The sequence below is a fragment of the Triticum aestivum genome, chromosome 5A, assembly GCF_018294505.1.
Source record: "Triticum aestivum cultivar Chinese Spring chromosome 5A, IWGSC CS RefSeq v2.1, whole genome shotgun sequence".
Classification (NCBI taxonomy): Eukaryota; Viridiplantae; Streptophyta; class Magnoliopsida; order Poales; family Poaceae; genus Triticum; species Triticum aestivum.
This window is the reverse complement of record NC_057806.1, coordinates 31,838,917-31,850,770: the sequence shown is the minus strand read 5'-3', so window position 1 is coordinate 31,850,770 and position 11,854 is coordinate 31,838,917. Positions and strand designations below refer to the sequence as shown.

At 48.2% G+C, this 11,854-nt stretch overlaps 1 pseudogene; it reads left to right on the top strand.

Moving 5' to 3' along the window:
* Positions 1 to 5,201: 5,201 nt before the first annotated feature.
* LOC123101167 (lipoxygenase 2.1, chloroplastic-like) lies at positions 5,202 to 9,651 on the top strand (annotated as a pseudogene).
* Positions 9,652 to 11,854: the final 2,203 nt, after the last annotated feature.

Sequence of the window (11,854 nt, the reverse complement as noted above, 5' to 3'; positions counted from 1 at the left end):
CTCTCATAGGACCTACTCTACCCTCTCTTAGGTAAAATATCATAAAACAAGATAGGCATTGACTCTCCATTAAGAAAAATTGACTCTCCATAATAAAGAATGGAGATCATCCTGTCTCCAAGTCTTGGCCTACACACAATGTTGCTTCCAAGTAGCTCTCTATGATGGTTCAAACATTTTTTAAAATCATTTATTATCATGGCTTCCTTGCTTATAGAAATCCGATATGGATAGGAGTGATGTGGATACTGCGGCTGACCTGGCCGTGGTGGCTGTAAGCTCATAACATTAACGTGACCTTTCGGCAACATCAGATGAGGCACACAATCCATCAGGGTTTTCTGTTCAAAAACATAGTAATAACTTTGTAGTTAGTAATGTAGTTTAGTTTTAGAAGAATTTATACAAAAGATGCACGGATGTCGTAATAGTAGAAAATCTTACCATGATATCTCCATTGATGTTACCGTAGTTCAACACGTGCACTAGTGGCACGTATTGACCATAATGTGGAGGAGTTTGATAATAGCTATTGTAATTCTCAAGATTAGTAAAAAATGCGATAAGACCATCTTGCTCCTTATAAGTTAATTGTGCTTCATCATTGTAGTAGTAGGTTCTGTCTACCATTTTCCGTACATTTTTTGAAGAATGAAAATAAGCTGTCAATGGAAATAAGCTGTCAAATATTTTGAAATAAACAATATAAATTACTTAGTAAATATGTTTAAGAAACTCACACAGCGGTAGAACTGGAAGCGTGTCAACAAGGACCCAAATGGTCATATCATTTTCATCAACGTCAGGATCACCAAGATCAAAGGTGAGAAGCATACTCTCATGAAAATCATACGCCTTGCAAAGGGCTTCCCAATTCAGGCAACCAAAATTGGATGAGTTCACAGAATTGTATAGATTTACAGCAAAATCATAACCATGATGGGTCCTTAGTTGAATTATCTTTGTCTCCATTCTTTCATGATCTTCAAAATCCTTCTTCTCCAAGACATAGCGTGTTGCATGGCATGAGATAAGCTAGTCGAATTGTAAAAGACGGAAATTACACGTTGAAGAAGCAGAGAAGTCGTGCAAAAAATAACAAAAAACACGTGTCATTGCGTACCGTTTCAACATCGAAGGTCTCTTGGAGCTTGATGTTGAAGCGCCGACCTTCTACCAGGTGTGTCCTGTCGCACAGACCGCGCTCATCTTCGCAGTACTCGCACATAGCAAATTCCCTTTCATCGTCAGACATTTCCTAATAGGTAATTAATAATCCATCATCGAATACATATATAGTAGTTTGTAGCAAAGATTATCATATAACAACTAAAACACCTAAAATTTGTAGTTTGTAGTAGTTTGTAGCAAAGATCATCATATAATCCATCATGAATACATATATAGTAGTTTGTACCACAAACCGCGCCCATCTTTTGCATTCAATAAGCAAATAACTAATAGGTAGTTAATAATCCATCATCGAATACATATATAGTAGTTTGTAGCAAAGATCATCATATAATATCACTAATACATCTCGAATAATAGCTCCTCTAGGTTCAGTGGGCCGTGGTGGACACCCAAAGAGAAGGAACCATCACCGGATCATAGCTCCGGTGAGATCCCCAAAGAATCTGCCAGGTATTGGAGAACCGGCCGTTCGCCAACACAACCAAGTAGCGCTGGACGTGCATGTTCTCCTCCGTGACACGGTGTTGTACCACCTGCGCGGGGGACTCAAGCCTCTCCACCGATGCAGGCCCACGTGACCGCCACCAAAGAAGCTCCTGGTCGACGACGGGCTGGCTCCTCACTAAGTTGCGCTCACCAGAAGGTAGCACAACCCAGTACTAGCCCGGCGGAGCCCAGTCCCGGACATGGCCCCTCGGCTCAACCATGAGTCCTCCACCAAGTCGACGGCGAGGATGCGGGATAGGCATCGTCGACGTCGAGAACAAATTGCTTAATTATGAAAACAAAATTAATAAACACTTAGCAAATTTTGGCATGACCTTTGCTAAAAACAGGACGTATCGAGCGCTTGAAATTTGCCAGAACGTAAACGAATCGACATTTCTGGCAAAACATAGGCCACTCAGAAAAATATGGCATGTCCAAAATGTGACATGTTCAAAATATGACATGTCCACTGCAAATTTGCATATAACAGGAAAAATTGCTTTAACTAAAAAAATAACAACAATTGCTTTAACTAAAAAAATACCTAAAATTTTGTTAACTACACCTAAAACAACTAAAACACCTAAAATTCTCTTAACTACACCTAAAACAACTAAAACACCTAAAACTCTTTTAAATACACTTAAAACACCTAAATTCTATTAACTACACCTAATTAAAAACCTAGCTAAATTTCTATCCTAATTTTAAAACCTAGCTAAATTTAAAAACCTAGGGTTCATACGAATTAACTAGGGTTCATACCTAATCTGTCCTAGCTAAGGTTCGATCATAACCTACATTATTCTAATAACCTACATTTTTTCAACTACATAGGATTCAAAATAACTACTCTAATAACTATAACTAGGGAGGGAGGGAGGAGTACCTCTCGGTGGAGGAGGGCCGGCGCGGGGGCCGGGGCGACGGGCGGAGGAGGAGGCCGACGTGGGGGAGCTGGGCGGTCGACGGGGAGGAGGGCCGGCACGGGTGAGGGTGGCCAACGCAGGGAGGAGGGCCGGTTCGGGGGATGGCAGCGTGCGGGGGTCGACGGCGGCGCGCGAGGGATCGAGGGAGGAGTGTGGAGTGTGAGTGAGAGTGATGAGGCCGGGCCGGGGGGCGCGGGGGGGGGGGAGGTCGTGGGCTTAACAGCAGCGCGGGCAATGGGTAAGCGCTACTACTAAGCCCACTAGCTGTAGCATGGGCGCAAATCACACGCTACAGCTAAGTGGCCTGCCCTTTGGCCCCGGTGGCCCGCTAAACAGCAGCACGGCCCGCGCCAACCAGCGCTGCTGCTACGCAGTAGCAGTAGCGCCCGTTTTGGCCGGCGCTACTGGTAAATACCAGTAGCGTGGGTGCCCAAACAGGCGCTACTACTAAAATTCTATGTATAAGCATTTTCCTAGTAGTGTCGGTGAAGGACCATCCGGGTACGGGCGTCTTTCACAGAAAAGCCAACACCGTCAAATTCAACAGTAAGTGGGTTCTCACGAGTAAGACGACGAACTGAAACTAGGTTTGTGACTAAATCAGGTGAAACAAGAACATTAGACATAGTGATGGGTGTGGAAGTGGAGGGAAAGCTAGTGCTACCGATATGAGTAATAGGTAAGGAGGAGCCGTTGCCGACGGTGATACGAGTGGTGTGTGAACGGGAGTGGAGGAGGTTAGGTTACCGGGATGAGCTGCCAAGTGCGCAGTAGCACCTGAGTCCATGTACCAGTCGCCTCCACCAACAGAGCTACTCGGCGATGGTGCGAAGTTCTGGGCGGCGAGGAGGGTGGGGTCCCATGGCACAGGTGCCAGCGGTGGCGGAAGGCCCCCGTAGGGCGGCGCCGGGACGGGCGGGCCATAACCACCGAGGGGCGGCAGCGCGGGGAGGGCACCATAGCCGGCGCCAGTCGGCTGGAAGGGCGCGCCGATGAACACCTGGTGGCCAGCGGGGAGAGCCTGCTGATAGTGCGGCGCCCCCCGACGTCCTGGGCCTGCGGGTGCTGCAGGCGGCGGCGACCGCCGCCACACCGGTTGCGTCATCCCCCGCTCCCTTGCGGGTGCTGCGGGGAAGGACGCGACTGGATTGGCACGGCTGGTGAAGCGGTTCCACCGCAGATGGTGAAGTAGCCTGGAGAGTCCATAGAAGGCGTCAGAGGCGACGGGAAGAGGAAGGGGCGGCGGCGGCACACGGGAGCGCGCGGCGGCGGTGCGGCGCGGCGGGTTAGGGTTGTGGCGCGATGGGGCGGCAGCGGCACGGCAGGGGGCGCGCGGCGGCGGCAGTAAGTCAGCGCAACGGGTGGGAGCAGAAGCGACGCGGCGGCACGGGGAGCGGCGGCGGCGGCGGCGCGTGAGGGGGCGCTACGCGGCGGCGGGGAGTGGCGGCGGCGGCGGCGCGCGTGGGGAGGACTTTCAAGATGATACCATGTAGACGGGAAAGTTTGCAATACAATGAACGTTGTATTGATGAAGTGTTGGTATACATATATATAATATAAAAGAATACATTTACCTCAACTATACAAAACTAAAGATGAACTACAACTCCAATACACATGCAATACAAAACACATAGTCAACACTAGTAAACAATCAGAAATGCAACTTGTGTTGTGCTGCGAGACGCTGATCTCTCCGGCGGCGGCGGGTGGAGCTGCAATGCAATGCGTTGGGTGTCGTGCGCTGCTGATCGCCGGCCACGGAAGCTGCAGTGCAACGGTGCTGTTGCTGCGGGGGAGAGGGTTGTGGCCGGTGCGGCTGCCACGGGACGTGAGGATGACGTCTCTCTTCTCTTACTGTGTTGTTACGATTGCCTCACGTCAGCGGGATAACGTCTCTCTTCTTGGATCTCTATAAATAGAAGATCCAGGGATCGCTCTATCCGACATCCCATCTCTCCATCTACATCCTAAGTGTAGCACGCTGCAGCCACATTGCTAATGGCAGCCATGCCTCTAGCTCTAGGTGCACCGAGCCATCAGAGTAAATAGCATAAAACTACTACTTTACAGGTTAGGGTTCCAAAAAACTACCGATTTTTAATTTTTCTTAGATAACTACCAAATAGGCAGTCGGCTGTTTCAAAAAACCCAAATCATCGAGTCTTTATCAGTTGATCACGATTATGACAGGTTGGGCCCACGGCTAAACAAACCGTTAGTTTGACCTTAGTTTGACCGTTAACTTACATGTGGGGCCCACATGTAAGTTTCTTCTTCCTCTTCTATTTTTTCTTTCTCTGCCTCCTGTGCCAGACATCTCCTCTCCCGAGCCAGCGACCCCCTCCCCCTCCCAAGCCGGCGACCCCCTCCTCCTCCCACGCCGGCGAACCTCCCCACAAGCCGGTGGCGACGGTTGCAACGAGGTCGGCCTCGTCCGAGACACTCCAGCAGCGGTGCATGCCATCTGCGTCGAGCTTGAGGAGCTCGGGCCAGGGGATGGCGGCAGTCGCGGGCGAGGCACGGCGTGGGGGCGGCGTGGAGACCTGAGCGGAGCCCCATAGCCGGCGGCGCCCCAGGCGGCTCCCGATGGTGCGCGGTGGCGCGGCGACCCGAGCCAGAGCCCCATGCCTGCCGGTGCTCCAGGCGGATCCCTATGGCGCGCAGCGGCGCGAGGACCTGAGCCGGAGCCCCACGGCGGCGCGCCCGGCGACCACCCCGACCACCCAGGCTGCGGGCGCGGCGACCACGGGCGAAGCCCCATGGTGCAACGGCGACCACGGGCAGAGCCCTTTGGAGGCGTGGCGGCGACAGCCCAAGGACCCGATTGCTTTTTTAAAATGATTCCAGGGACCCGATTGCTTTTTAAAAATATTTGTAGGGGCTAATCTATAAAAAATTTGTTGATGAGGCGCTGACATGTAGCCCCCACAAGTCAGTTAACGGTCAACCAAACGGTGTGTTTAGTGGCGGGCCCGACGTGTCATAAATATCTTTAATTTTTTAACAAAGAGAATTTGGGGTTTTTTAAAACAGTCAACCCCTGACTTGGTAGTTATCTGAGAAAAATTAAAAATCCATAGTTTTTTGAAACCCTAGCCTGTAAAATAGTAATTTTATATGCTATTTACTCGAGCCATCATGGTTCATCTTCCTTCTCTTCCACAGTATCATCAGCTCGGCGAGCGGTCCCGGTGCCGGAGGCTTGTCGGACATTGAGCAACGCTCGCCACACAGTCTCCACAGTTGGCTGCACCGTCACCGTCACCGCCACCACCATAACCACCACCACTTTGGCCGAAGTGGACACGGTCGCGCACCGAGCTGCTCCCCGCGGTTTCAACCTCACGCTGTCGAATATCAAGATGAAGGCCACCGTGACGGTGCACATGAAAAGTTTCTGGTCAGGACTTGAAAAAATAACTTCCGTGTCTGAGAAGGCCGCTTGCACAACCAGAAACTGAACGATCTCCTTCACCGAGAGTGGCTACAACTTGAGCTCGTCTTGGAGTTGGATCCAGGTGACAAGGCTCCCTTGTAATGTCCTCTTCACTTCCGCCCCCTTAATCCAGCATGCATATAATTTCTTCTTTTTCTTGTCGTTCAAAGAAACATAATTTGTTTTTTCCAAAGGCAGCCATCTCTATGCTATACGGACTCCCTATGGATGCCTATGAGTACCTGCTTTATCAAAATTCCATGCTAACATGAAAATTAATTTAATTAGGTAATTCAACAACAACAATACTACATAATAGATGGATAACAATAATAAATTCAACAACAGTAGTAATTCTTCTCACAAAAAAAAAGCAACAACAACAATGGTAGTAGGTAATTCTTGAATAACAAAATGAATCATAAAAGTTACATAAATTCTGGATGTAGCTAGATAGAAAATGAACTCCCAAACATATATACCCAAAAATAAGCCGAGAAAAATAACATAGTATACATGCATGGTTTTAAGGGTAATGATACAACCCGACATACAAAAATTCAGAAATCAGAATGAAGGTGGAATGATATAGGCCAAAAGTTGGAATGAAAAAATAGTCACCAAGAATCGGAGCGGGGCCTTAGACCTGAATGTATATATGGTTGTTGGCTGTGGGTGCAGAAGAGCGGGAAGATCCGGTCTCCAGTTATTGCAAATACTCGGGTACAGGAGCCGATGAGGAGTTCTACACGTACGAGGCCACCTTCACGGTGCCGGCATCGTTCGCGCCCATCGGCGCCGTGCGCGTGGTGAACGACCAAAACACCGAGATGTTGCTAGCTAGGAGAGGTAAGCATCTTCCCCGCCGACCAGGGCCCGGAGTCGTCCAGCGCTACGTTATTCCACTGCAACTCGTCTCGTGGATCCACCCCTCGCACAGCAGCCACGACAAGCGTACTTTCTTCCCTGTCACGGTCAGTACCCTACCCTGCATGCCCTAAACTAAACCAACTTCACAACACACTGGCATGCAATTACCTTACCAGCAGCTACCATCGTGCCTGCGTGTGGTGCACTACTCTTACCTCCCGTCGCAGACGCCCGAGGGCATGAAGAGGCTGCGCAGCAGTGAGCTACTGGCCATCCGCGGCGACGGCACCGGCGAGCGCAAGCCACACCAGCGCATCTACGACTATGACGTCTACAACGACCTCGGCAACAAGCGACCTGTCCTCGGGGGTGAAAAGCGCCCCTACCCGCGACGCTGCCGCACGGGCCGCCGTCACTACAAGCAAGGTACGTACCGCGCCGCCGTACTAGCTAGCTACTCCTCTCGCTTGTCTAAAAAAAACCACTCCGTGTAGTGTTAAAAACGCTTTTATATTATGGAACTACACTAGATGAATCTTGTCGTGCAGATGCAGCTTCAGATGCACCTTCGGAAATGAGGGCCACCGACAAGATTTATGTGCCCCGGGATGAGGCGTTCACGGAGATAAAAGACGCGGCGTTCATAAGAGAGTTGGTTTATTTTGTCCGTGGCACACGCGGCCTGCACGCTCAAGTTCAAGGATATGAAAGACCACAGGAGCCACAGGAGCCCTCGCAATCGCAACCGCACACACAAGCGGAGATTGTCGGGGTCATGATAGGTTTTGTTGTGGATGAGCTGGAGCACCTCCTCCATGGAGCGCACCTTTGCGAGGAGATCCGCAGGTTCTTGAAGTTCGAAACGCCGGAAATTCATGATAGTACGTACTCCTACTGTAGTAGTACTACTAGTAGAGATTTGCATGCTTAATACAGTATAGCTTCTAGTACTAGTAGCTATAGAGGAGTAGTAGTACTTGTTAATTTATATGCATCCATGCATGTTGAAAAATGATGCAGAGGACAAGTTTGCTTGGTTCAGAGATGAGGAGTTTGCGCGACAAACCCTTGCAGGGATGAACCCACTGAGCATCCAACTAGTCACGGTACACTATCCACTCTATATATGTTCAGTTATATACATAGTATCAGTTCATCACCATTACCATATATAGATGCATGTGTATGGTACCTTGAAAACTGCGCATGAATGCAGGAGTTGCGTATCGTCAGCAAGCTGGACGGGCCATCCCTTATCACTAAAGAGCTGATTGAAGAGCAGATAAACGGTGTCATGACAGCTGAGGAGGTGAGAATTAAACAAGGAAGAAAGAAGCATGATGCATGCATTAGCATAACTAACTTGTCGGTTGAGCATATATATATGTACAGGCCATGAGTAAGAAGAAGCTGTTCATGCTGGACTACCACGACATGTTCCTGCCATTCGTACACAAGGTGCGCATGCTTGAGGACACGACGTTGTATGGGTCGCGCACGCTCTTCTTCCTGACAGGGGACGGCACACTCCGGCCGATCGCCATCGAGCTGACGAGGCCTGAGTCACAGGATCATGGCCGTCGCAGCTCGCCATCCCCGACCAAGGACGAGTTGGCGCCAGGTCTTCACGCCGGGATCCAGCGTCACAGAATCCTGGCTGTGGCAGCTCGCCAAGTCCCATGTCCTGGCTCATGACACCGGCTACCACCAGCTCGTTAGCCACTGGTACGTCTACGTCCCAGTCTAATTATTCATTCACAGCGCGTGCATGCCTGATTGTTTTGCGTTTCCTCACATGCCAGGCTGAGGACGCACGGTTGTGTTGAACCGTACATCATCGCGGCTAACCGGCAGCTGAGCCGGATGCACCCCGTCTACCAGCTGCTGCACCCGCACTTCCGGTACACCATGGAGATAAACGCTCAGGCGCGCCAGATGCTCATCGACGCGGGTGGGATCATCGAGAGCACCTTTTCGACGGGAAGATACTGCATGGAGCTCAGCTCCGTGGTTTACGACAAGTTCTGGCGGTTCGTCATGGAGGCTCTGCCGGAAGATCTCATCCGGAGGGGCATGGCGATCAGAAGGGAGGATGGCAAACTGGGGTTGGCCATAGAGGACTACCCGTACGCCAACGATGGCCTCATGGTCTGGGATGCCATCAAGCAGTGGGCGTCCGACTACGTGAAGTGCTACTACTCATGCGCGGAGGACATCATCGACGACCAGGAGCTCCAAGGTTGGTGGACGGAGGTGCGAACCAAAGGCCACGAGGATAAGAAGGACGAGCCGTGGTGGCCGGTGCTGGACAGCCACGAGAGTCTCGTCCAAGTCTTGGCCGCCATCATGTGGGTCACGTCCGCGCACCACGCCGCCGTCAACTTTGGCCAGTACCCCATGGCTGGGTACATCCCCAACCGCCCAACCACAACCCGGAAGAACATGCCGCCGGAGATGGGCGGCCCCGACTCCAAGGAGATGCGCGCGTTTCTGGAGGAGCCGGAGAGGGTGCTGCTGGACACCTTCCCATCCCAGTACCAGAGTGTCGTGGTCATGCTGGTACTGAACCTCCTGTCCTCACACTCGCCAGACGAGGAATACATGGGCACGTACCAAGAGCTTGTTTGGAGCAAGGAAGAGAAGATCAAAGAGGCTTTTGACAGGCTCAAATCCAAAATGATAGACATCGCGGCGCAGATCGACACCGGTATTGAGGGTTTCCCCGTGTAACTTTGGGGATGGGCCGGCCCAATACCGGGGTACCGAACGGGCTGTGGGGAATTTCGGGGATTTCTATACCGGGCCGGGAAAATACCCTTTAAAACGTGGACATACTCTAGTGCCGAACGAGGCCTGATGGGGATGGGCATCCCGTACAGCATCTCCATTTGAGATTGAGATGTGCCGCGCTGCATGGATGAGCTAGCCGTTCATGGAGTAGTACTGTGTATAAATATATATACTACCTTACTAGATGATACTTTGCACGCTGCCACAAAAATTGGCTGATTGAAGCATGAATGTTTTGGATTAATAATATGAGATCTTTGAATATAGAGATGATTTATTGTATTCGATCATTGTCTAGTTATAAAATATATATTAAATATAAATACCATAATAGCTTTTCATGCAAGGTTGCCCGTTGAGTGAGTTGTCTTTTCGCATGCATGATTGTATAATGAGAAAACCAACTCTTCATAAATAGTTACATGTTGAGGTGGCATGTTGCATTACTACTGAAATCACCCTGATTGCTGAGTGTCTTTTCTTGGACACTTGTGCAAAATTATGAAATGCAAGAAAAATAAAGGCAAACCTACTCTCACCCCCTTCTATATCATAAAGAAAAGATATATTTTATACTTCCCTAAGAAGAAAGAAGTGCCTCTATATTTACATTATAGATTTATGTATCACAATCCATCTCGAGATATTTGGATCAATACCTATTTTGTGATGCTTTGAAAGAAGCTTGTACAGTTTGGGAAGGGGGGTTTTTTGAGAGAAAAAAAGAATCTACTTCAACCGATGTGCCCTTAGGCATGGCCATGCATTAATCATTTTGTCAATCCTTATTCTTTAATATTTTTCTTTAGTTTTGTTTCACTCATGCAAGAAACTATTGTATTGTAAGAAAGAGCCATTATACCAATTCAGAATTTCTACTAGAAATGACGGATAGTTAAGAAGTTCGCCAAACAATCCCTTTGTTGAGTGCTTCAAAAAATACACTTGGCATACTCACGGTTTCTCTAGTGTTACACTCCGCAAATAAAGAACACCCGGCAAAGACCAAACTATGTCACATGTTTCTTATTACACTCTGCATTTTCCCCTTTTCTATTTTATTTTATTTTTTTGTCATTTCATTCTTTCATTTTGTTTATTCTCTTTTATTTATTTTCTTTCATTTCTTTGTGTAACATGAAAAATTGGTAAAATAGTTTGAAAACTCCCATATGTCTTCTTGTCTCTATGTTTAGGCCCTATCCAAAGAAAGAAAAGGTGTTCCAAACACACAGAATGTTATAGCCATTTCTTTTGCAATGAAAATGCTGAGGAGACAACATTGCATCTTTTTGGGAATTGTACCTAGCAGTGCATCAAGGACATAATTCTTTTGTGCAGTAATGAGGATAATCCTCAGATCATGAATCCAATCCGCATCATTGCTACTAATATTTTTCAATTTAGTTTTCTCTAGGAACATATCAAAAATAAAACTAAGGAGCTAAACGCGAGCTATTGATCTACAACATAGATATGCTAATACTACCAGAACTAAGTTCATGATAAATTTAAGTTCAATTAATCATATTACTTAAGAACTCCCACTTAGAAAGACATCCTTCTAATCTTCTAAGTGATCACGTGATCCAAATCAACTAAACCATAACCGATCATCACGTGAAATGGAGTAGTTTTCAATGGTGAACATCACTATGTTGATCATATCTACTATATGATTCACGCTCGACCTTTCGGTCTTAGTGTTCCGAGGCCATATCTGCATATGCTAGGCTCGTCAAGTTTAACCTGAGTATTCTGCGTGTGCAAAACTGGCTTGCACCCGTTATAGATGGACGTAGAGCTTATCACACCCGATCATCACGTGGTGTCTGGGCATGACGAACTTTGGCAACGGTGCATACTCAGGGCGAACACTTTTTATCTTGAAATTTAGTGAGAGATCATCTTATAATGCTACCGTCAATCAAAGCAAGATAAGATGCATAAAAGATAAATATCACATGCATTCAAAATGTGTGACATGATATGGCCATCATCATCTTGTGCCTTTGATCTCCATCTCCAAAGCATCGTCATAATTTCCATCGTCACAGGCATGACACCATGATCTCCATCATCTTGATCTATATCAATGTGTCTTCACATGGTCGTCTCGCAAACTATTGCTCTTGCAACTATT